General features: G+C 45.2%; 1 protein-coding gene across 2 annotated transcripts in view; it reads left to right on the top strand.

Annotated features, from left to right (window-relative positions):
• Positions 1 to 281: 281 nt before the first annotated feature.
• Positions 282 to 24,096, top strand: part of LOC126251829 (uncharacterized) — a 364,384-nt gene continuing 340,569 nt past the window's right edge. For both annotated transcript variants that reach the window (XM_049952492.1, XM_049952491.1), the window contains exon 1: positions 282 to 354. The gene's annotated coding sequence lies outside the window, so the exon portion shown is untranslated. The remainder of the gene's footprint in view (positions 355 to 24,096) is intronic.

The raw sequence follows: 24,096 nt of genomic DNA, 5'->3' as shown, positions 1-24,096 counted from the left end.
GCAGGTAGGCTGGAGGGCAGGCCGTGAACTTTTTACGGCATCGCGGCGCCACGTGCGCCTGGGGCAGTGGGTCGCCTGCCAGCTTGTGGAGTGCGACGGCAGCGTCAGCCTGCCTAGGGCGAGGCCGGTGCGTGCGGCGGGGTTACGGAGACGCCGTTGGGTATGGCCGCCTGGTCCCGCTCTGAGCTTGGTACGGCCGGCTCCCCGCGACCCTCCGCCCTATCGATTAGGCTGCCAGCGGGCGACGCGGCGTCGCAGAGAACACAGTCGGCGCCGGAGGCCGGCACGGCGAGCGTCTAACAGCCACGGCGTCGCGACGCCTGCCGCCCACGCACGCTCCGCACGTGCACACAGGTACGGTCGCCATTACTCTGCTTAGCACGGTCTCTGCAAGTAGTACACGGCTGTAGCCTACACGCTGGTCAGAACCGCTTGTTATATGACGTTTGTCACGTGGCGCTACAGTGTTGCCACATCCACTACCACGTGCGCGTCCGTTAAGGCCCCGACAGCAGCGCACGGGGCCGTAGAGTATAAATATCTATGGAGCGAGCATTCGGATGCGCAGAACGAGAATTCTGTCCGCAATCTCTCCTGCAATTCAAGTCACGTGATTTTCGGAAGGCGCATTTTAGCGCGGATAGTGCTTAGCGTATTTTGGATGTTATTACTTCGCTGCTACAGATAGATCACCTTCAGAGTTTCCGTGGTACTTTGTATACTCGTTTTATAGACGTCTTAACATTTTGATAGTACAGAAGTTGGCTTAAAGATGTGAAGAGCAATGGTATTGTGTTCTTTTGCCGCAGTGTTGTTGTTGTTGTGGTCTTCAGTCCAAAGACTGGTTTGATGCAGCTCTCCATCCTACTCTATCCTGTGCAAGCTTCTTCATATCCCAGTACTTACTGCAACCTACATCCTTCTGAATCTGTTTATTGTATTCCTCTCTTGGTCTCCCTGTACGACTTTTACCCTCCACGCTGCCCTCCAATACTAAATTGGTGATCCCTTGATGCCTCAGAATATATCCTACCAGCCGATCCCTTCTTCTAGTCAAGTTGAGCCACAACCCCCTCCCCAACTGTATTCAATACCTCCTCATTAGTTATGTGATCTACCCATCTAAACTTCAGCATTCTTCTGTAGCACCACATAACGAGAGCTTCTATTCTCTTCTTGTCTAAACTCTTTATCGTCCACGTTTCACTTCCATACATGGCTACACTCCATACAAATACTTTCAGAAACGACTTCCTGCCACTTAAATCTATACTCGATGTTAACAAATTTCTCTTCTTCAGAAACGCTTTCCTTGCCATTGCCACAGTGTTATAACTCAGATTACACTTTACGCTTGTTCGGATACTGGAAGATGTAACATCCAACAATTTTTTTTTACTTGTTCTATTGCACTTCTTCGTGTTGTCGAATCTCTGTTCTAATTAATTACGTTTCAATGATACTACGTAGGGCGCCAGAGTGTCACGAAAAAATAACGCATTTGGAACTCTTAAATTGTTATAATAAACACAGCAAGCATTTTGCACCTGCTTGTTCATTATTATTTTCAGTGTTCTCTTTTTAGCCGGCCAGAGTGACAGAGCGGTTCTAGGCGCTTAAGTCTGGAACCGCGCGACCGCTACGGTCGCAGGTTTGAATCCTTCCTCGGGCACGGATGTGTGTTGTGTCCTTAGCTTCGTTAGGTTTGAGTAGTTCTAAGTTCTAGGGGACTGATGACCTCAGTTATTAAGTCCCATAGTGCTCAGAGCCATTTTGTTCTCTTTTTGTCCTTCTGCTTTTTACAGACAAGTATATTAGGTATATCACTTTTTCGCCATCTCGTCATAAAAGTAAACTAATTCACTACGCACAAAAAAATACATGGTCAGTGCTTAAATTTGGAGTACCATAAGAAGTGACAGCCAACAATATTTCTATTAGGCTTTCCGTGTCCTGATTCATGTTGTCGAATCTGTTCTAATTAATTGCGTTACGATCACACTGTGTAGGAAACTGTCTCACTCAGAAATACTTAGATACCCACAATGGTCTGACATTGGACGAAATAAATTGGAGGAAATTAATCAGACTGTCATGTATACATTTTATCAGCATGTGAACATAGCACCAATATGAATACAATGGCTGGCACTTTACTCAGACACACTTGTAGATTTATCTAGCACTTGTCTCGTAAACAAATGGCCTCAAAACAATACAAGACGTTGTAATACCGTGTGTCAAAGTTTTTCAACATTTAAAGTGCCTCATATTAGTATGACATTTACAATTGTACATTTGTCGTATTTCATACTCCTCTATCCAACCGTAGCAACGATAATACTGCGTCTTAGCTGTTACTAAAGCTCAAACGTGCAAAAAAATGTATAACATGCGGCGAATACGTGTAATATTCAAGTTTCACTATTACCGCAAGTTGTTGACAAGCAACGTTGACCCATAATCAAGTGACTAACTTAATTCGATGTTGAGAACACTCGCACTAGGGTATGCTCACTCCATAGATATATATACTCTATAATACGGCAGACGGCGGTTTTGCCGTCTATGGATGGTGACAGTTGAAGGGGCGATTAAAACACGCCCATCACGTAACAGTGCCCCGATCTAGCGGCGCTTCTTACGGCGAAGTTCAAAGTGTTCTTCTTATAACAGGGCTGGCTGTATTCGCGGGTGACCGCGTCGGTCCCAAAACAGCTCTCGGTGTCACCTTGCAGCAGGACTATACCGGCGTGGGGCGTGGGGAGTTTGGTAAGATACGACCCCACCAAGGGCACAATCATAGAAAAATGGTTCTGAGCACTATGGGACTTAACATCTGAGGTCATCAGTCCCGTAGAACTTAAAACTACTTAAACCTAACTAACCTAAGGACATCACACACATCTATGCCCGAGGCAGGATTCGAACCTGCGACCGTAGTGGTCGCGCGGTCCCAAACTGAAGCGTCTAGAACCCCTCGGCCACACTGGCCGGCAATCATAGAAAAATCTACGTAAAAAAAGCAAGAATGTGGAAGGCTGTATTAAAAAAAAATTCGACCAGCACTAGAGTAGCGAAAACTGAGCTTTGCTTTGCGAGTGCTAGTTTGCAATTCGACAATAACACCCGTCTTATCTGGCGGCACTTGGCATTGGAAAAGATTTCTGACTATTGTAGGCTTTAATTTGATTAATCTGAATGTTTATATTTGACACGTGTAGCAGGTTCACATATCAGCAAAATAAAACTAGTCTGATTAGCGATTATTCTAGGCTACCAGATAAGATCACGAAACTTGCACATCTAATTTAAGTTAGTTATCTTTTTTAGACTGTAACCCGTTTCCTTTCTTAACTAGTTCAGTAAGTAAGTAAGTCACACGTATAGTTAATAGCTATTATCACATACACTCCTGGAAATGGAAAAAAGAACACATTGACACCGGTGTGTCAGACCCACCATACTTGCTCCGGACACTGCGAGAGGGCTGTACAAGCAATGATCACACGCACGGCACAGCGGACACACCAGGAACCGCGGTGTTGGCCGTCGAATGGCGCTAGCTGCGCAGCATTTGTGCACCGCCGCCGTCAGTGTCAGCCAGTTTGCCGTGGCATACGGAGCTCCATCGCAGTCTTTAACACTGGTAGCATGCCGCGACAGCGTGGACGTGAACCGTATGTGCAGTTGACGGACTTTGAGCGAGGGCGTATAGTGGGCATGCGGGAGGCCGGGTGGACGTACCGCCGAATTGCTCAACACGTGGGGCGTGAGGTCTCCACAGTACATCGATGTTGTCGCCAGTGGTCGGCGGAAGGTGCACGTGCCCGTCGACCTGGGACCGGACCGCAGCGACGCACGGATGCACGCCAAGACCGTAGGATCCTACGCAGTGCCGTAGGGGACCGCACCGCCACTTCCCAGCAAATTAGGGACACTGTTGCTCCTGGGGTATCGGCGAGGACCATTCGCAACCGTCTCCATGAAGCTGGGCTACGGTCCCGCACACCGTTAGGCCGTCTTCCGCTCACGCCCCAACATCGTGCAGCCCGCCTCCAGTGGTGTCGCGACAGGCGTGAATGGAGGGACGAATGGAGACGTGTCGTCTTCAGCGATGAGAGTCGCTTCTGCCTTGGTGCCAATGATGGTCGTATGCGTGTTTGGCGCCGTGCAGGTGAGCGCCACAATCAGGACTGCATACGACCGAGGCACACAGGGCCAACACCCGGCATCATGGTGTGGGGAGCGATCTCCTACACTGGCCGTACACCACTGGTGATCGTCGAGGGGACACTGAATAGTGCACGGTACATCCAAACCGTCATCGAACCCATCGTTCTACCATTCCTAGACCGGCAAGGGAACTTGCTGTTCCAACAGGACAATGCACGTCCGCATGTATCCCGTGCCACCCAACGTGCTCTAGAAGGTGTAAGTCAACTACCCTGGCCAGCAAGATCTCCGGATCTGTCCCCCATTGAGCATGTTTGGGACTGGATGAAGCGTCGTCTCACGCGGTCTGCACGTCCAGCACGAACGCTGGTCCAACTGAGGCGCCAGGTGGAAATGGCATGGCAAGCCGTTCCACAGGACTACATCCAGCATCTCTACGATCGTCTCCATGGGAGAATAGCAGCCTGCATTGCTGCGAAAGGTGGATATACACTGTACTAGTGCCGACATTGAGCATGCTCTGTTGCCTGTGTCTATGTGCCTGTGGTTCTGTCAGTGTGATCATGTGATGTATCTGACCCCAGGAATGTGTCAATAAAGTTTCCCCTTCCTGGGACAATGAATTCACGGTGTTCTTATTTCAATTTCCAGGAGTGTATTATCTGATCGATTCATAAAATCTAATGCTTTAATAGGACCTAAGCAAAACCTATCGCAGAAGTCAGCTCTAACACAAAAGGGAACGCTATCCAGAAGTGCGACTAATAAAATTGCAGCTATATCTTTTACACAGCGCGTTCGGAAATTTCCGTTACAAACTTCTAGGACCTGTAGAGGGGATTGAGTACATAACATTTTGAAGAGGATCCCATGTCCGGAAACGTACCGTTTTCATTCTAAGACGGTTTAATTCAGCTGTGTAACGCGTCTGCGTCTGCCGCACTAGAAATTGAAGAGACACGAGGTGGGATGGAGAGAGTGTACCAGCCCAGGCCTCGTAGGTACAGTGTCTGCAACAACGCTGGTGGTCGCCACATCGAGCCGCTGTTGTAATGCATCAGTATTGTTCTGTACGTACAGTATGCTGGGTTCCTTTTTGTTTTGGAATAATGTGAACGCCTCATGTTTAAGCGTTAATACAATCAAATGTGGTTAAGTGATAAATGGACGTTTCGTTTTGTTTCCTTTCGAACTGGTACCTAATAGTTGTACTGCGTCACGCCTAAGTCAGTTCCTCGAACAGAAGAGGATGAGTTAAACATCTGAATTGAAACCGTAGTAGGACGGAAACCGTACGTTTCCGGACATGGGTTCCTATTCAGAATATTATGTATTCACTCCCCTCTGCAAGTCCTAAAGTTTTTAACAGGAGTTTCCGAACGCACTGTATTTTATAATAGTCAGGGAGCAGGGCGAAAATGACTACAGCGATGTTTAAATTACTCACGCAAGCGTCTCTAGAATCTACGAGCCGTGTTTTTGTAAGAAAGGTCCGTTTGAACATAAGTACACAACGAAACGTTATATCAGAAAAGTTAATTTATTTTCAGAAAGTACATTCTTCACTTTATTTTTCGACATAGTTGCCAAGTTTGTTGAAACACGTATCATACCTCTCCACCAATTTTAAAATACCCTCTTCATAAAAACTTCCAGCCTGTTCCGATAACCAAGAGCTCACTGCCGTTTTCACGTCATCGTCATCATTGTAACGGTTGTCGCTGAGGTATTTTTGACGTGGAGGAACCGATGGTAATCGCTCGACGCAAGATCAAGACTGTAGGGTGGGTGGTCTAAAACTTCCCAGCCAAAACTGCCCAATAAATCACGGGTCTGATCTGCAGTGTGAGGTCTTGCATTGTCATGGAGAAGGACAATTCCCTTTGTCAGCATGCCGAGTCTTTTGTTTTGAATCGCCCTGTGTAGCTTTCTCAGGGTTTGGCAGTATGCTTCTGCATTGATAGTGGTTCCTCTTTCCTGCTTCTACCATCCCTTGTGATTTTGCTTCCCAGGTAGGTGAATTCCTCTGTCACTTCAAGCCCCTCTCTTCCAATCCTCATTCTCAGAGGTTCAAAAATGCTCCTGATGTCATCAGTCCCTAGACTTACACACTACTTAAAAGTAACTTAAACTAAGTTATGCTAACTTAGGCTAAGAACAACACACACACCCATGCCCGAGGGAGGACTCGAACCTCCCGGGGGAGGAGCCGAGCAATTCGTGACATGGAGCCCCTAAGCCGGCCGCTGCGACCGAGCGGTTCTAGGCGCTTCAGTCCGGAACCGCGCTGCTGCTACGGTCGCATGTTCGAATCCTGCCTCGGGCATGGATGTGTGTGTTGTCCTTAGATTAGTTAGGTTTAAGTAGTTCTAAGTCTAGGGGACTGATGACCTCAGATGTTAAGTCCTATAGTGCTTAGAGCGATTTGAACCATTTGAATTTGACGCCAAATTTATTTGCAATCTTCGAATATGTTTCGCAATATTTAATACAGCTATGGATGGTCAGCAATATCTGTTCTTTCAGATATACCAAATGAGCAGTATTCTCTTTTCTGCTTCTTCTCATTAGTTTCGTCTTTTTCCGCTTTACTCTCAATCCATATTCTGTACTCATCAGACTGTTCATTCCATTCCACACATCCTGTAATGCTTCTTCACTTTCACTTACACAAACATACCATTACGAGGCTTATCTGTCAACAACAAAAATTCAAATGTGTGTGAAATCTTATGGGACTTAACAGCTGAGGTCATCAGTCCCTAAGCTTACACACTACTTAACCTAAATTATCCTAAGGACAAACACACAACCCATGCCCGAGGGAGGACTCGAACCTCCGCTGGGACCAGCCGGAGAGTCCATGACTGCAGCGCCTTAGACCGCTCGGCTAATCCCACGCGGCTTATCTGTCAACAGTACGCTTGGATACACAGCTGTAGAAAAGAAATGGTTGTACTTGAGAGATGAGAAAATGTCTCCTTTACTCTGTTCGGCTAAGTCGGATCATCGTGCAAACAAACCTAAAAGAGATATTCTCTCAACCCTCAATTACAAGCATTTTTCTGGAATATCTAATTAGTAATTTTATGAGGAGCAAATAAACTCCGTTGCTTATTTTACATTTTACTACAACTAATGAAAAGTTGTTTCCGTAATCAACAGGACACAGATTTTGTTTTACTTTCATTTTTTTTAGGTAGTTTACACAATTTGTTGTTTATTTACTATATGTTTAATCTGTTGTGTGCTATATTTTTCGTGTATACAGTCCATTTAATTAATACTTTTCAGTAATAGTTCATTTTCATTATACTTATCTTGCTAAATCTGTTGGGGAAAAATTGCCAAAAGGTAATTTTACGGAAGAGGGAAAGGTTCTACTGGTCTCCCAAGATCACCTCCATAGAACTCTGCGATACAGTGCAGTGTCGACGCACTTCCTGAGGAACATATTGTCGTCATCACCACAGTGTGATTTCTTTCACGGCCGTGCGACTTGTAAAGTGGTACAGTTTTCAGATTATTTATGTTATAGGCTAGTGTATCATTTATCATCAGAAACAATAATGACAAAAAGTTTACTGAGTCGGCGCGCAGCTATCTCGTGATGTATCAGCTGTCCACTCGACAATACATGGACACATACTTCGAGAATTCTTTGTTGAGTAAGACTGCAGTGTAAATGGAAACAAATGGCACGACGTTCATGCATATTTGTGCACTATTGCACCATTAGTAGCAACGCCTTAAGGACCAAGATTTCACCTCTGCCGCATACGGCGTATTTCAAACTTAGACTAACTTATATCGAGGGACACAGCATCAGGACTGAAGTTTCAGCGAATGTTTTTTCAAGAGAAATGCGTCCGTCATTGCGTTTCCTCCTGCAATATATAATTGTTCTGGTGTGTGACACCTGTTATTAAAATAGACTTATTGCGTGATACAATTGCACATATGCAGTAAGCAACTGGCTAAAATTATGTAATTCATGTGTTCTGGAAAAAGACTGTATCGCCCTCTTGTAAAGTCTAAATTTTTCAGTCATAATACCAAAAATATTTTCAGATATCCTCCTAGCGCAACTCAAAGTATGAGTAAAAAAGCGACGCTCCTGATCATCTAAATTGTTCTCTTCATAATATCTCATCACGTATGTTTTGAAAAGAAATGCCTCGTCAGATACAATCACGAATGTAACTTGAGTGTCTGCGTTTGGTAGGGTCCAGTTCGCTGGAACATCCTTTGAGGTGACAAACACTCACCCATCACTACTTTTGCCGTATGCCTCTACACCAACAGCAATACAGGCGGTGACGGCCCTGTAAAGTCACGGTTGTGTTTGACTCGGCCTTAACTGGCTGCCGCAGTGCCTGAGAATTGGTACGTGTTTAATTGATTGATTAATTTGTGGTTGAGGGAGCTAAACAGCAAGGTCATCAACGATGGTATGCGTTTACACAGCAACGCTCTAACACTGCAATTGAATTGGCCGTTTGTTGTGATGCAGCGCGAATGGCGGAGAGATTGCCTGTGACGTTGGGAGCTCTGGCTGGGGGAGCTAACAAGGGAACGGCCCCCAGCTCTAACGGGTAAAAACTAGTGTCTGTTCCACAAGTCAGCAAGATCATTTATCCGCAAAAAAACTGCTTTCGTGCACAATCGATGTTTGAAGATCAACGGGACAACAAAGCAACGGGTATTGATGGCAACCCTGCAGAACTAATAAAGAATGCTGGTGACAGCATGAAAATGATGCTGCTTAAACTTACTAGGTCGATCTACGAGGGTAATCCCAAAAGTAAGGTCTCCTATTTTTTTATAAGTTCATAGACCTGTTTATTTCTGCAATGGTTTACATCAGTTTAAAGCATGAACATTTAGCTATTTTTCCACATAATCACCATTTCTGTCGATGCATTTCTGTAAACGCTGTGGCAGTTTTTTATGCCCATGTCATACCAGCACGCTGCCATGCTGCTCAGAAAGTTATGAACCTCTTCCTTCACCTCGTCGTTGCAGCTGAATCGCTTTCCGGCCAAATGTTCTTTTAACCTAGGGAACAGGTGATAGTCACTGGGCGCCAAGTCAGGACTATAGGGTGGGTGGGTGATTATGTTCCACTGAAACTGTTGCTGGAGAGCAACGGTTTGCCGAGCGTTGTGTGGGCGAGCGTTGTCATGGCGAATGTGTACGCCATTGCTCAACATTCCTCTACTCCGGTTCTGAATTGCCCGTTTGAGATTTTTCAGAGTCTCACAGTACCTGTCAGCGTTGATTGTGGTCCCAGTGGGCATAAAGTCGACGAACAATACACCTTTCCGATCCCAAAGAACGGTTGTCATGACCTTACCGGCAGACTGTGTTTGTTTGAATTTCCGCGGCTTTGTCGAAGAAGGATGCCGCCATTGGCGTGATTGTTGCCTGGTCTGAGGTGTAAAGTGGTATGCCCAGGTTTAGTCACCCGTGAGAACTGAGTCTAAAAAGTTGTCCTGTTCGGTTGCAAGGCGGTGACGAAATGCGCGGGGGGAAGCATCAACTCGTTGCCGCATGTGGTCCTCAGCATGCGTGGCACCCGTCTTGCGCACACCTTCCGGTGGTTCAATGTTTCCGTTTAAAATCTGTGAGCGGTGCTTCGGGAAACCTCAGGAACCAACGTGCAGAGATTATCCAGGGTGATCCGTCGATCTACACCCATGCTTTGCTCAAGCTTCAACACTGTCTCCTCAGAAATTGACGGTCTCTCGCTCCTTTGTTCCTCGTGAATTTCGGTCCGACCAGCTGCAAACTCTCTACGCCACTTACGAACATTTTTGGCATCCATGCACGACTCACCATACACTTCCGTCAACTGGCGATGGATTTCAATCGGCGCAGTGCCCTTTGCGTTCAAAAACCGAATAACTGCGCACATTTCGCTCTTGGCGATAACATGCAATGGGACCTCCATTCTCAACGGCTGCCAAGACTGAGCGCCTCAGCGCATGAAGCACTCTTCGTAACAATGTGACCAACTGCCATACAGTTCTGTACTTATAAAAAAATACGATACTTTACTTTTGGGATTACCCTCGTATAACACAGGAGAGATACCGATAGACTTCCAGAAATGCATCGTTGTTCCCATACGAAAGAAGGCAGCAGCTACAAAATGTGAACAGTACTGAACTTTAAGCCTAATATCACATGCATCAAAAATTCTAATAAAAATAGTTCTGAAAATTGAAGAGAAGGTGGAGGATATGCTGCCTCAGTTTGGTTTCAGAAGGGGATTGAGCACAAGAGAAGCGATTCTGGCTCTGAGACTCCTTATCGAAAAGCAATTACAGAAAAATAAACCAACTTATATTGCTTTGGTAGACCTGGAAAAGGCATTTGATAACGATATCTTGCAAGAGACGTTCAGAGTGCTGAGTAAAAGTGGAATGAAGTACAAAGACATGTGTGTTTTGCTCAGTTTCTATAAGAATGAGGTGGCAGTGATTAGGATCTGTCACCACGAACAAGAAGCAAATATTAGAAAAGTGGTAAGACAAAGATCTGCTCTTCCTCCTCTTATATTCAATACTTACATCCAGGAAGCTATAGACCAAGTTCGAGAAACTACTGAGGTGAGGATCAAAATTAATGGGCAGAAGATAGAGATGCTACGTTATGCAGATGATATTGCTATAGTCGCGGAGACAAAAGACGATCCAGAGAAAGTCCTCATAACATTGGAAAGGATTCTATGATATCAGTATAGATTGAGAATAAACAAGAAAAAGACTAAACTGATGGTACGCAGTGCAGAAGCAGAATATGAACCTCTGCGTCACGCGAAGCGACCGCGCGGTTAGAGGCACCATCTCACGGATTGCGCTGCCCCTACCCTCGGAGGTTCGAGTCCTCCCTCGGGTATGGGTGTGTGTGTTGTTCTTAGCCTAAATTAGCATAACTTAGTTTAAATTAGTTTAAATAGTGTGTAAGTCTAGGGACTGATGACCTCAGCAGCATTTTTGAACCTCTGAGAATGAGGATTGGAAGAGAGGGGCTGGAAGTGACAGAGGAATTTACCTACCTGGGAAGCAAAATCACAAGGGATGGTAGAAGCCGGAAAGAAATTGTGAGCAGAATCAACAGGCCAAAATTGCATTTAATCTGATGAGCAACTTACCCACCAGCAAGAACATCAGTCTCAAAATTAGAAACGTATCATGAAAGCTTTCGTTTGGAGTGTGGCCCTATACCGATGTGAAACTTGGACAATGGGAAGAGAGGAGAGAAGACGGCTAGACACCCTGTAGATGTGGTGCTATAGAAGGATGATGAAGATCAGCTGGAGAGGCAAAGTAACAAATGAAGAGGCGCTTAGAAGAGTACAGGAAGCCAGATCTCTGTGGAGGCACATCCAAACAAGTAGGGACAAACTTGTAGGCTACATGCTAAGACACAACAGCGTCATTGGAACAATAGTAGAAGGAGCTATTGAGGGAGGGAATCGGTGGGGGTGACCAAGGATACAATTCATGTAACAGATCATGAATGATGTTGGATGTAACACGTATGTGGAAATGAAGAGGAAGGCAGACAGAAGAGGGGAATGGCGCTCTGCTGCAAACCAACCTCAGGGTTGTACACTAAAAGGAGAAGAAGACAGATTACGTAAGCACAAGTCACCAAGAAAAGACTACCGTGTAACAGGCAGTTGTTTGCAGCAGCTTCACATGAGTCATGTACGAACTATTAGCGAACAACGGGAAAACATTTGCTTGAAACAATATACAATATTGCAGTGACGGTGTTATTCTGATGACGATGCACTGCGGCGACCACAGCCGTTACTAAACACATCAGATGAATTCGTAGTTGCGAATAATGGCTACCGTCAGCTGCACAATGGAATGACGACAATGAAAATTTGTGCTTCGGACCCGGATTTCCCTCTTATCGCGAGCGGTCGCCTTACCATTGGGCTATCTGAACACAACTCACAGCCACACCCAAACTTCCATATGTCGTCTACCGTATGTCTACGATCTGTACTCGCATATCGACATCGTAGACGTATGGTTGACGACACATGGAAGTTTGGGTCTAGCCGTGAGTCGTGCACAGGCAGCCAAATGGTAAGGCGACCGCTCGCGATAAGAGGGAAATCCGGGTCCGAAGCACAAATTTTCATTGTCGTCATTCCATTGTGCAGCTGACGGTAGTCATTATTCGCAATTGAGAATTCATTTGATGTGAAACAATGTATGTTAACGCATTCAGCACTTATAGAGATTTATTTCCAATGACAGGATTTGTTGTGCTATCGTACTTTCCGGTCCGTACGTCACAGACTTGCAAATGCTGTGTTGCAACGAAGTGATTAAACACAACAGAGTGGAACAGTATACATAACTGAGAAGGGCGATATTCTTGATATGTCGAAACCGTTTTTGGCATTATACCCACTATCCGCAGACAAGTAGCCGCCGAGATCGAAAGATCAAAACAAAAGAATGATCCTCGACAACCGATGCATATGCACCGAAAACAACGTGCCCGGCTGAAATCCCGCAGGAGTTTCATTGAAACTACTGAAGAGCTCGCCACCAAGCCCGTCGCAAGGCGGCTATCTCTTTGGGAAGAAATGGTGCCACACTCCACAATGGAACTACTTGAGGAGGGATCTGCAGGATTTCAACTACCTTATACAACTTGGAGGTCATTAAACCGGCTGCGCACTGGAGTAACTGGGTGCAAATCAAACCTATTTAAATGGGGCTACAGTGATAGCGATAGGTGTGAATGCGGAGCAATACAGGACTTGGACCACCTACTGATCTGCCCAGATATGTCTATAACATGCACTAAAGATATTTTGAAAGTCAATGACAAAGCAATCTACGTTGCTAATTACTGGGAAGGGAAGATAAAATTGGTGCATCCGGACACGGAAGAAGAAGAATTAAAATATTACGAGAGGTCTTCAATAAGTAATACAACACATTTTTTCCTCGGCCAATTTCGGTTGAGAAACCGCGGAATTTGTTGTGGGACATCGTGGAATGTTACCTTTTCGGTCCGTATAGTTTCAAGAAGTTCCGATAGGTGGCGACGCTATACATAGCCTTCAAAATGGGGTCGTTACAAGTAGAGAACTGTCATTAGGGTTCGTTTGGCGGAAAACCAGAGCATCTCCGATATTCATAAGCGCTTGCAGAATCTCTACGGGGACATGGCAGTGAACAAAAGCACGGTGAGTCGTTGGGCGAAACGTCTGTCATCATCGCAACAAGGACGTGCAGACCTGTCCGATCTCCCGCGTGTTGACCGGCTGCACACCCCTGTGACATCTACAATGTTGGAACGTGAGAAGACTCTCATTCGAAGCGATCGTCGTATCACAAACAAACTCATCGTTGCTCAGCTTGACGTCTCTGTCGGTAATGATGCAGAAAGACGTTGGCTTTGCGTGGACTAGTAAAGTGGTGCCTTGCGGACATACGAGTCTTCCCAGTAAGGTGGCGTAAGGCTGTCACATTGAACCGAGATTATGTTGAAAAATAGTGTTTTGTATCCAAAACAGCGGAGAATAACAAGGTGTATTGGAATCCTGAATAAAACTAACCTACATTCAGAAAAGAAATGTATTGCATTACGAGGTGCATTCAAGTTCTAAGGCCTCCGATTTTTTTTCTAATTAACTACTCACCCGAAATCGATGAAACTGGCGTTACTTCTCGACGTAATCGCCCTGCAGACATACACATTTTTCACAACGCTGACGCCATGATTCCATTGCAGCGGTGAAGGCTTCTTTAGGAGTCTGTTTTGACCACTGGAAAATCGCTGAGGCAATAGCAGCACGGCTGGTGAATGTGCGGCCACGGAGACTGTCTTTCATTGTTGGAAAAAGCCAAAAGTCACTAGGAGCCAGGTCAGGTGAGTAGGGAGCATGAGGAATCACTTCAAAGTTGTTATCACGAAGAAACTGTTGCGTAACGTTAGCTCGATGTGCGGGTGCGTTGTCTTGGTGAAACAGCACACGCGCAGCCCTTCCCGGACGTTTTTGTTGCAGTGCAGGAAGGAATTTGTTCTTCAAAACATTTTCGTAGGATACACCTGCTACCGTAGTGCCCTTTGGAACGCAATGGGTAAGGATTACGCCCTCGCTGTCCCAGAACATGGACACCATCATTTTTTCAGCACTGGCGGTTACTCGAAATTTTTTTGGTGGCGGTGAATCTGTGTGCTTCCATTGAGCTGATTGGCGCTTTGTTTCTGGATTGAAAAATGGCATCCACGTCTCATCCATTGTCACAACCGACGAAAAGAAAGTCCCATTCATGCCGTCGTTGCGCGTCAACATTGCTTGGCAACATGCCACACGGGCAGCCATGTGGTCGTCCGTCAGCATTCGTGGCACCCACCTGGATGACACTTTTCACATTTTCAGGTCGTCATGCAGGATTGTGTGCACAGAACCCACAGAAATGCCAACTCTGGAGGCGATCTGTTCAACAGTCATTCGGCGATCCCCCAAAACAATTCTCTCCACTTTCTCGATCATGTCGTCAGACCAGCTTGTGCGAGCCCGAGGTTGTTTCGGTTTGTTGTCACACGATGTTCTGCCTTCATTAAACTGTCGCACCCACGAACACACTTTCGACACATCCATAACTCCATCACCACATGTCTCCTTCAACTGTCGATGAATTTCAATTGGTTTCACACCACGCAAATTCAGAAAACGAATGACTGCACGCGGTTCAAGTAAGGAAAACGTCGCCATTTTAAGTATTTAAAACAGTTCTCATTCTCGCCGCTGACGGTAAAATTCCATCTGGCGTACGGTGCTGCCATCTCTGGGACGTATTGACAATGAACGCGGCCTCATTTTAAAACAGTGCGCGTGTTTCTATCTCTTTCCAGTCCGGAGAAAAAAAATCGGAGGCCTTAGAACTTGAATACACCTCGTATGACCGTCGACGGCATCATGAACCTCTGTTAGTTGTGAGTGCACTGTGAGCGAGTAAAGATGCCTAGAACAACAGTGTCTCCCGCCAAGTAGGAGTAGGAGTACGAGTAATGAACGCAGCCCACCTAACACAACTGCCACACACTTCCTTCTTCATGCCAATTCTCAGCCGCACTCTGCAGGGGCAGTGAAGACGCTCCTGCAGCCTTTTCGATGGGAAGTGTTCGATCACCCACAACACAGCCCTAATTGGCTCGTCCTGAGCATCATCTCTGTTCACATGAAACGCTGAATACGAAGACAACACTTGGTTGCAGGCTGGGCGCTAGAGACCAGTGTAGAGAATTATCCGAAAGCACAGGCGGCTGTCTTCTATAACAATGGTGTTGAAAGTTTGGTATAACGTTCCGGTAAATGTCTAAGTCGGAGCGGCGACTATGTAGAGAAGTATCTGGAAAGTGTAGCTAACTCTTGCAAATAACATGTTTCTGATTTTCACTGTGGTTTCCATTTAGCGACCGATCGGAACTTACTTTCTGGACAACCCTCGTATTAAATGAAATGTAGCATTGGTGGAAGCAGCAGTGGTATGTTTCAGGACGTTGACAATAGCCTTAAGCGATCGTTGTTTGGGACCATACAAGTACACTACATAACAAAATTAGATAACTTTATCGAAACTCCGTAATCGTCTCCCATTGCGAGTAAAGGTGCCTAGGACAACGATGTCTCCCGCCAAGTAGAAGGCCCCACTGAGAGGCTTCGCCTTAATGAATGCAGCCCACCTAACATAACTGCCACGCACTTCCTTCTTCATGCCAATTCTCAGACGCACTCTGTAGGGGCAGTGAAGACGCTCCTGCAGCCTTTTCGATGGGGAGTGTTCGATCACACCCACAACACAGCCCTAATTGGCTCGTCGTGAGTATCATCTCTGTTCACATGAAATGCTGGATACGAAGACAACACTTGGGCGCAGGCTACGCGCTATAGACCAGCGTAGAGAATTATCCGAAAGCACAGGCGGCTGGCTTCCATGATGATGTTGTTGTTGTTGTGGTCTTCAGTCCTGAGACTGGTTTGATGCAGCTCTCCATGCTACTCTATCCTGTGCAAGCTTCTTCATCTCCCAGTACCTACTGCAACCTACATCCTTCTGAATCTGCTTAGTGTATTCATCTCTTGGTCTCCCCCTACGATTTTTACCCTCCACGATGCCCTCCAATACTAAATTGGTGATCCCTTGATGCCTCAGAACATGTCCTACCAACCGATCCCTTCTTCTGGTCAAGTTGTGCCACAAACTTCTATTCTCCCCAATCCTATTCAATACTTCCTCATTAGTTATGTGATATACCCATCTAATCTTCAGCATTCTTCTGTAGCACCACATTTCGAAAGCTTCTATTCTCTTCTTGTCCAAACTATTTACCGTCCATGTTTCACTTCCATACATGGCTACACTCCATACAAATACTTTCAGAAATGACTTCCTGACACTTAAATCTATACTCGATGTTAACAAATTTCTCTTCTTCAGAAACGCTCTCCTTGCCATTGCCAGTCTACATTTTATATCCTCTCTACTTCGACCATCATCAAATTATTTTGCTCCCCAAATAGCAAAACTCCTTTACTACTTTAAGTGTCTCATTTCCTAATCTAATTCCCTCAGCATCACCCGACTTAATTTGACTACATTCCATTATCCTCGTTTTGCTTTTGTTGATGTTCATCTTATATCCTCCCTTCAAGACACCATCCATTCCGTTCAACTGCTCTTCCAAGTCCTTTGCTGTCTCTGACAGAATTACAATGTAATTGGCGAACCTCAAAGTTTTTCTTCTCCATGGATTTTAATACCTACTCCGAATTTTTCTTTTGTTTCCTTTACTGCTTGCTCAATATATACATTGAATAACATCGGGGAGAGGCTACAACCCTGTTTTACTCCCTTCCCAACCGCTGCTTCCCTTTCATGTCCCTCGACTCTTATAACTGCCATCTGGTTTCTGTACAAATTGTAAATAGCCTTTCGCTCCCTGTATTTTACCCCTGCCACCTTTAGAATTTGAAAGAGAGTATTCCAGTCAACATTGTCAAAAGCTTTCTCTAAGTCTACAAATGCTAGAAACGTAGGTCTGCCTTTCCTTAATCTTTCTTCTAAGATAAGTCGTAAGGTCAGTATTGCCTCACGTGTTCCAGTATTTCTACGAAATCCAAACTGATCTTCCCCGAGGCCGGCTTCTACTAGTTTGTCCATTCGTCTGTAAAGAATTCGTGTTAGTATTTTGCAGTTGTGGCTTATTAAACTGATTGTCCGGTAATTTTCACATTTGTCAACACCTGCTTTCTTTGGGATTGGAATTATTATATTCTTCTTGAAGTCTGAGGGTATTTCGTCTGTCTCGTACATCTTGCTCACCAGATGGTAGAGTTTTGTTAGGGCTGGCTCTCCCAAGGCCGTCAGTAGTTCCAATGGAATGTTGTCTAGTCTGGGGGCCTTGTTTCGACTCAGGTCTTTCAGTGCTCCGTCAAACTCTTCACGCAGTATCGTATCTCCCATTTCATCTTCATCTACATCCTCTTCCATTTCCATAATATTGTCCTTAAGTACATCGCCCTTGTATAGACCCTCTATATACTCCTTCCACCTTTCTGCTTTCCCTTCTTTGCTTAGAACTGGGTTTCCATCTGAGCTCTTGATATTCATACAAGTGGTTCTCTTATCTCCAAAGGTCTCTTTAATTTTCCTGTAGGCAGTATCTATTTTAGCCCTAGTGAGATAAGCCTCTACATCCTTACATTTGTCCTCTAGCCATCCCTGCTTAGCCATTTTGCACTTCCTGTCGATCTCATTTTTGAGACGTTTGTATTTCTTTTTGCGTGCTTCATTTACTGCATTTTTATATTTTCTCCTTTCATCAAATAAGTTCAATATTTCTTCTGTTACCCAAGGATTTCTATTAGCCCTCGTCTTTTTACCTACTTGATCCTCTGCTGCCCTCACTACTTCATCCCTCAAAGCTACCCATTCCTCTTCTACTGTATTTCTTTCCCCCATTCCTGTCAATTGTTCCCTTATGCTCTCCCTGAAACTCTGTACAACCTCTGGTTCTTTTAGTTTATCCAGGTCCCATCTCCTTAAATTCCCACCTTTTTGGAGTTTCTTCAGTTTTAATCTACAGGTCATAACCAATAGATTGTGGTCAGAGTCCACATCCGCCCCTGGAAATGTCTTACAATTTAAAACCTGGTTCCTAAATCTCTGTCTTACCATTATATAATCTATCTGATACCTTTTAGTATCTCCAGGGTTCTTCCATGTATACAACCTTCTATCATGATTCTTATACCAAGTGTTAGCTATGATTAAGTTGTGCTCTGTGCAAAATTCTACAAGGCGGCTTCCTCTTTCATTTCTTAGCCCCAATCCATATTCACCTACTACGTTTCCTTCTCTCCCTTTTCCTACACTCGAATTCCAGTCACCCGTGACTATTAAATTTTCGTCTCCCTTCACTATCTGAATAATTTCTTTTATTTCATCATACATTTCTTCAACTTCTTCGTCATCTGCAGAGCTAGTTGGCATATAAACTTGTACTACTGTAGTAGGTGTGGGCTTCGTGTCTATCTTGGCCACAATAATGCGTTCACTATGCTGTTTGTAGTAGCTTACCCGCACTCCTATTTTCCTATTCATTATTAAACCTACTCCGGCATTACCCCTATTTGACTTTGTGTTGATAACCCTGTAGTCACCTGACCAGAAGTCTTGTTCCTCCTGCCACCGAACTTCACTAATTGCCACTATATCTAACTTTAACCTAATCATTTCCCTTTTTAAATTTTCTAACCTACCTGCCCGATTAAGGGATCTGACATTCCACGCTCCGATCCGTAGAACGCCAGTTTTCTTTCTCCTGATAACGACATCCTCTTGAGTAGTCCCCGCCCGGAGATCCGAATGGGGGACTATTTTACCTCCGGAATATTTTACCCAAGAGGACGCCATCATCATTTAATCATACAGTAAAGCTGCATGCCCTCGGGAAAAATTACGGCCGTAGTTTCCCCTTGCTTTCAGCCGTTCGCAGTACCAGCACAGCAAGGCCGTTTTGGTTATTATTACAAGGCCAGATCAGTCAATCATCCAGACTGTTGCCCTTGCAACTACTGAAAAGGCTGCTGCCCCTCTTCAGGAACCACACGTTTGTCTGGCCTCTCAACAGATACCCCTCCGTTGTGGTTGTACCTATGGTACGGCTATCTTTATCGCTGAGGCACGCAAGCCTCCCCACCAACGGCAAGGTCCATGGTTCCTAGGAACTACAAATACGTGCAACTGAAATTGGAAGGAACACACAGAAAACGTTGTGGGGAAGGCGAACTGCAGACTGTGTTTTACTGGCAGAACACTTAGAAGATGCAACAGATCTACTAAAGAGACTGCCTACACTACGCTTGTCCGTCCTCTTTTGGAGTACTGCTGCGTTGTGTGGGGTTCTTACCAGACAGGATCAACGGAGAACATAGAGAAAGTTCAAAGAAGAGCAGCACGTTTTGAATTATGTAGAGATAGGGTGAAGAGTGTCTCTGACATGATAATGGAATTAGGGTGCACATCATTAAAACAAAGGCGTTTTTCATTGCGGCGGAATCTTCTGCCGAAATTTCAATCACCAACTTTCTCCCCCGTATGTGAAAATATTTTGTTGACGCCGACCTACATAGGAAGAAACGATCATCATAATAAAATAAGGGAGATCGGAGCTCGCACGGTAAGATATAGATGTTCGTTTTTTCATGTCCTGAGAATAATAGAGAATTATAGTGAAAGTGGTTTCATGAACCCTCTGCCAGGCATTTGGGTGCGGTTTGCAGAATATCCATGTACATGTAGATGTACATACAGATCGACCAAGGCAACAGTCATGGAACTCCATTCCACAATCTGATATCCGTCACCAGTACAACATAGTGCATGTCTGCATATTTTCATTCAGCATTCTAGCGGTTGCACCAGTTGTTAATGTACCATTATTTCCCATTTGTAGTGGCGTAAACCGCGCGTACTTTAACCTGTGATCTCGCAATGTTAATCACATAAATATGTTACCTAGACAGATGTATTCCAGGAATTTCTACTCTAAATTACTTTTTGGTGTTGCGGTGTTTTTCCTTCAGCGTAGATGACGGCGTTCTTGTCGAATGCGTGGAGCTCATCAACAATTCCGGAAACAGCCAACATCGAAGGATATTTTGTTCTACAAATGGGAAAACACTGTTGAAAAAATGAAATATCCAAAACTTGTGAAAGAGGTCTTTTTAGAGTCACTTTGAAGCACAACATATAAATGCTTAAAGTTGTCCACAATTCTTGAGAATTTATTAAGCATCGTACCGTAACAGCCGCCCGGGTATCCGTGCGCAATAAAACGCCATTTGAGAGATGGGAAGATGCGCCGGTCCCGGATCGAATCCGCCCGGCGGATTGATGTCGAAATTGGTGTGCCAGCCAGTCTGGATGTGGTCTTCAGGCGGTTTCCCACATCCCACTAGGTGAATACCGGTTTTGAGCCAAAGTCGCGCCTCAGTTATACGATACACTAACATTTAGAAACACTTCCGCTCACAGTTGGGATACACGTGTTCCGTCCCTGGGAGTAGCAGAGTGGCGGCAGGAAGGGCATCCTGCCACCTCTTTAACTAATCAAGTCAACTCTGTTAATAAAAAGCCTGCCCCGCGCCCTTGCGGGGCAAAGGCACAAGAAAAGCAGGTACCCTAACGCTTCAACATAAAAACATGTGTTAACACTGCTTTGTAAAATATTCTCATTCCCACAAATATGCCATTCACTTGACACTTCTTATCCTGATTAATAACTTTTTTAAATCAACTATATTAGCATTTTTTTATTTTGTAACTGTAAGACATTTATTAAATATGAAATTTAGGTCCCACTTGTTCAAAACAGTACAAACTGTTACTGAATAGCTGGGAAAAATGACTGGGCTCAAATTGGTCATCTGGAAGTGTAACATAGATCCAGAATAAATTAACTTCAAAGTAAATTAATACGTGAAAAATAAGTAAGTAGTAAGAATTGTTTCAAACGAAACTATATGGTTCCACAGACCTTCTTAAGACTCAGACATCTATGATGTAAGTGCAGAGTGAAGCGACGAAGGAACATTTGTACCAAGGTCAGGACTCGAACCTGGGTCTACTGTTCCCCAGGTGTTGGAAATTTGGTTTGAAATGTGACTCAAAGGTGCCTACAACCTTCCTCTTTAATTGTGCAAAAGCGTGGCGTCCTGCGACGTCACTCTTGTGGTGGGCGACGATTTAAATAGCAAGGTAGACGTGTCACATGAGAAGGTGATCACAGACCCTCTCTCCCACATTTCACCCTTTCTTGTGAGGTTAGGCAAACCCCCCCCCCCCCACAATGGGCGTCAAAAGGGTTGCCTAACCCTCAGGCGCTACAGTAGCCGCCAGGCTGATTTGGTGTCGAAATTTCTGAAGGTAAATTTCTAACGTGCTCAAAAAAGGAGCGTGGGTGTCACCGTGGGTCTTGTCGAACTGTGGGGTCTTAGACAGGCCCTTTGCCGCTTCATTCAAGGACATAGGTATGTTGCAATCCCGCGTGATCACGTCAAAGAAGGGCAGAAAACAGGAGAACTGAAAAAGCGTAAGTAGCCGTTGCTGCTTTGGATCACGTTCAAATTTCGTCGAATGGCTTTGAATGGTCCCCGGTGGTTCCAATCTGTACACTAAAGCTATAACTGTCGTCACGCTGCACTCGAAAGGCGTGCGATCGTATACAGGGTTAAAGTATTTAAACCGACAAACTCTGTGAGGTTGTAGGGGACATCAAAACAAATATTTTTCACTAATGTCAATTTTTCCAATGAGGAGTATTTAAACTAGTAGAGGAAGATTTCTCTGGCGGCAAATCAGTTAAGCCAACAAACACTTTTCCATTTTTTTTGTGACCAAGAGACAACAGATTAACACAATCCAGTTTCAATTACAGTAGATTTTCAAAAATGCCTCCATTGACACGTAAACAAAGGTTACACCGTCGGATCATGTTCTGTCTGACACGGGCAATAACCCCAGGAGTATCCTGAATTGTTCCTGCTGCTACTACTATCCGGGCAACCAGATCCTCTTCTAATGCAACAGGACTTGTGATATGCAACAGGAGTTGCGTTAACAAGGTTGCGCATCTCTCCCCTCACAAAAAAGTCCAGAGGCGACATATCTGGGGATCGAGCAGGCCATGGTACAGGACCACCTCTCCCAATGCACGTTTCTGGGAACCGTCGGTCCAGGAGTCGACGCACACGACGGCTGAAATGTGCCGGCGCCCCGTCATGTTGGAACCACATGCGTTGTCTTGTAGGGAGCGGGACGTCTTCCAGAAATTCTGGCAATGCTCTGGCGAGCACGGTCTAGGTAGCAGATACGGTCCAATTAAACAGTCCCCAGCAACTCCGACTTACACATTAACGAAGAACCGCACTTGATGAGCGCTAGTAACTGTGGCATGTGGGTTATCCCCACTCCAAACATGCGAATTCTGAACGTTGAAGACTCCATCACGCCCGAACGTTGCTTCAGCGGTAAAGAACACAGAGGATGGAAATGTATGATGCATTTCACACTGTTCCAGGTACCACTGCGAAAACTGTGCTCAGGGTGGATAATCAACTGGTTCCAGGTTGTGGGCACGCTGTAAGTGAAATGGACGTAACAATTGCTGTCGAAGGACTGTTCTTACATTCGTCTGATTCGTCCCCACGTTACGTGCAATTTTAAGAATGCTCATTGAAGGTTTCCGCTCCACATGTTGCAAGGCAGCTTCCTCAAATTGGAGCGTTCTTACCGTGCGACGGCGTCTCTGTCCAGATAATCTGCTAAATGACCCGGTTTCACGCAGACGTTGGTACACAGCAGCAAAGGTCGTATGATGCGGGATACGGCGATTAGGATATTGTTGTTGATAAACCCACTGTGCAGCTCATACGTTGTGGTGCGCTACGTAGTACGCACCAAGCATATCAGTGTACTCACTCCAGGCGTATCGCTCCATTAGTAAACAAAGACAATGCACTACTACACTGGTGGACAGCAGTTGCCTACAACTGAAGAGCGTAATACGGCCTCCTCCGGTTAAAATAATCCTCATAGGAAAAAATGACATTAGGAAAAATAATTTGTTTTGATGTCCCCTACAACCTCCCAGAGTTTGTTGGTTTAAATACTTTTCACCCTGTATAATGGGGATGCAGCCTCACAGTATCCTGATAGCAGGGTTTGAAACGTCCGAGGGTATCAGTTGTGTCAAAGGTTGTCAAGAACATCTTCGTATTGCGAATGTCGTTTTCAGTCGCGAAATGCGTGGGAATCTACGTCCCAGGGAATAGGGTTGTTTCATTGACAGACGCCCTTTGTGCCATTCGTTGAGGCCTTTTCGTGTCGATACCTGGTGGCGCTGTGTCGGGAATGTTTTCCTCAGCCACCCATAAGAAAACCGCGTGATTTCAACTCTGGGTGTCGCGGTTCTGGCCTCCATCGCAGAGACATCGAGAGAAATGCTGAATTGTGGGTAAGAGGGGTTGTGACGACCTTCTCAGCGCGTGACACGTTCACGGCGGTATTGAGCAGACTTATTGTGAAATTTGGTGCCAACGCGACATCATGAACCCACGTTACAGCTCACGTGAATTTCCCACCTGTGGCCTTTTATTAGCGCGTGTCGACACTTTGTTATTTGAAGCTTCGCCGATCCGGAAGTTGACGTCTCTGGGCACCACGGTTTTGCACCACTACATAGGAAGGGAATAGGCATCTTTTAGCCACATTTTAAACTTATGGGAGGCACTTACGGGGTGTCGAAAAAGTGATCATTTAATTCCGTTGAGCAGTATAGTTTTAGGGCTCCCTCATAGGCCAT

This window comes from Schistocerca nitens, chromosome 4 (assembly GCF_023898315.1).
Source record: "Schistocerca nitens isolate TAMUIC-IGC-003100 chromosome 4, iqSchNite1.1, whole genome shotgun sequence".
In the NCBI taxonomy this organism is placed as follows: Eukaryota; Metazoa; Arthropoda; class Insecta; order Orthoptera; family Acrididae; genus Schistocerca; species Schistocerca nitens.
Note: the sequence above shows the minus strand (reverse complement) of the source record. Positions and strands in the feature narration are given on the sequence as shown.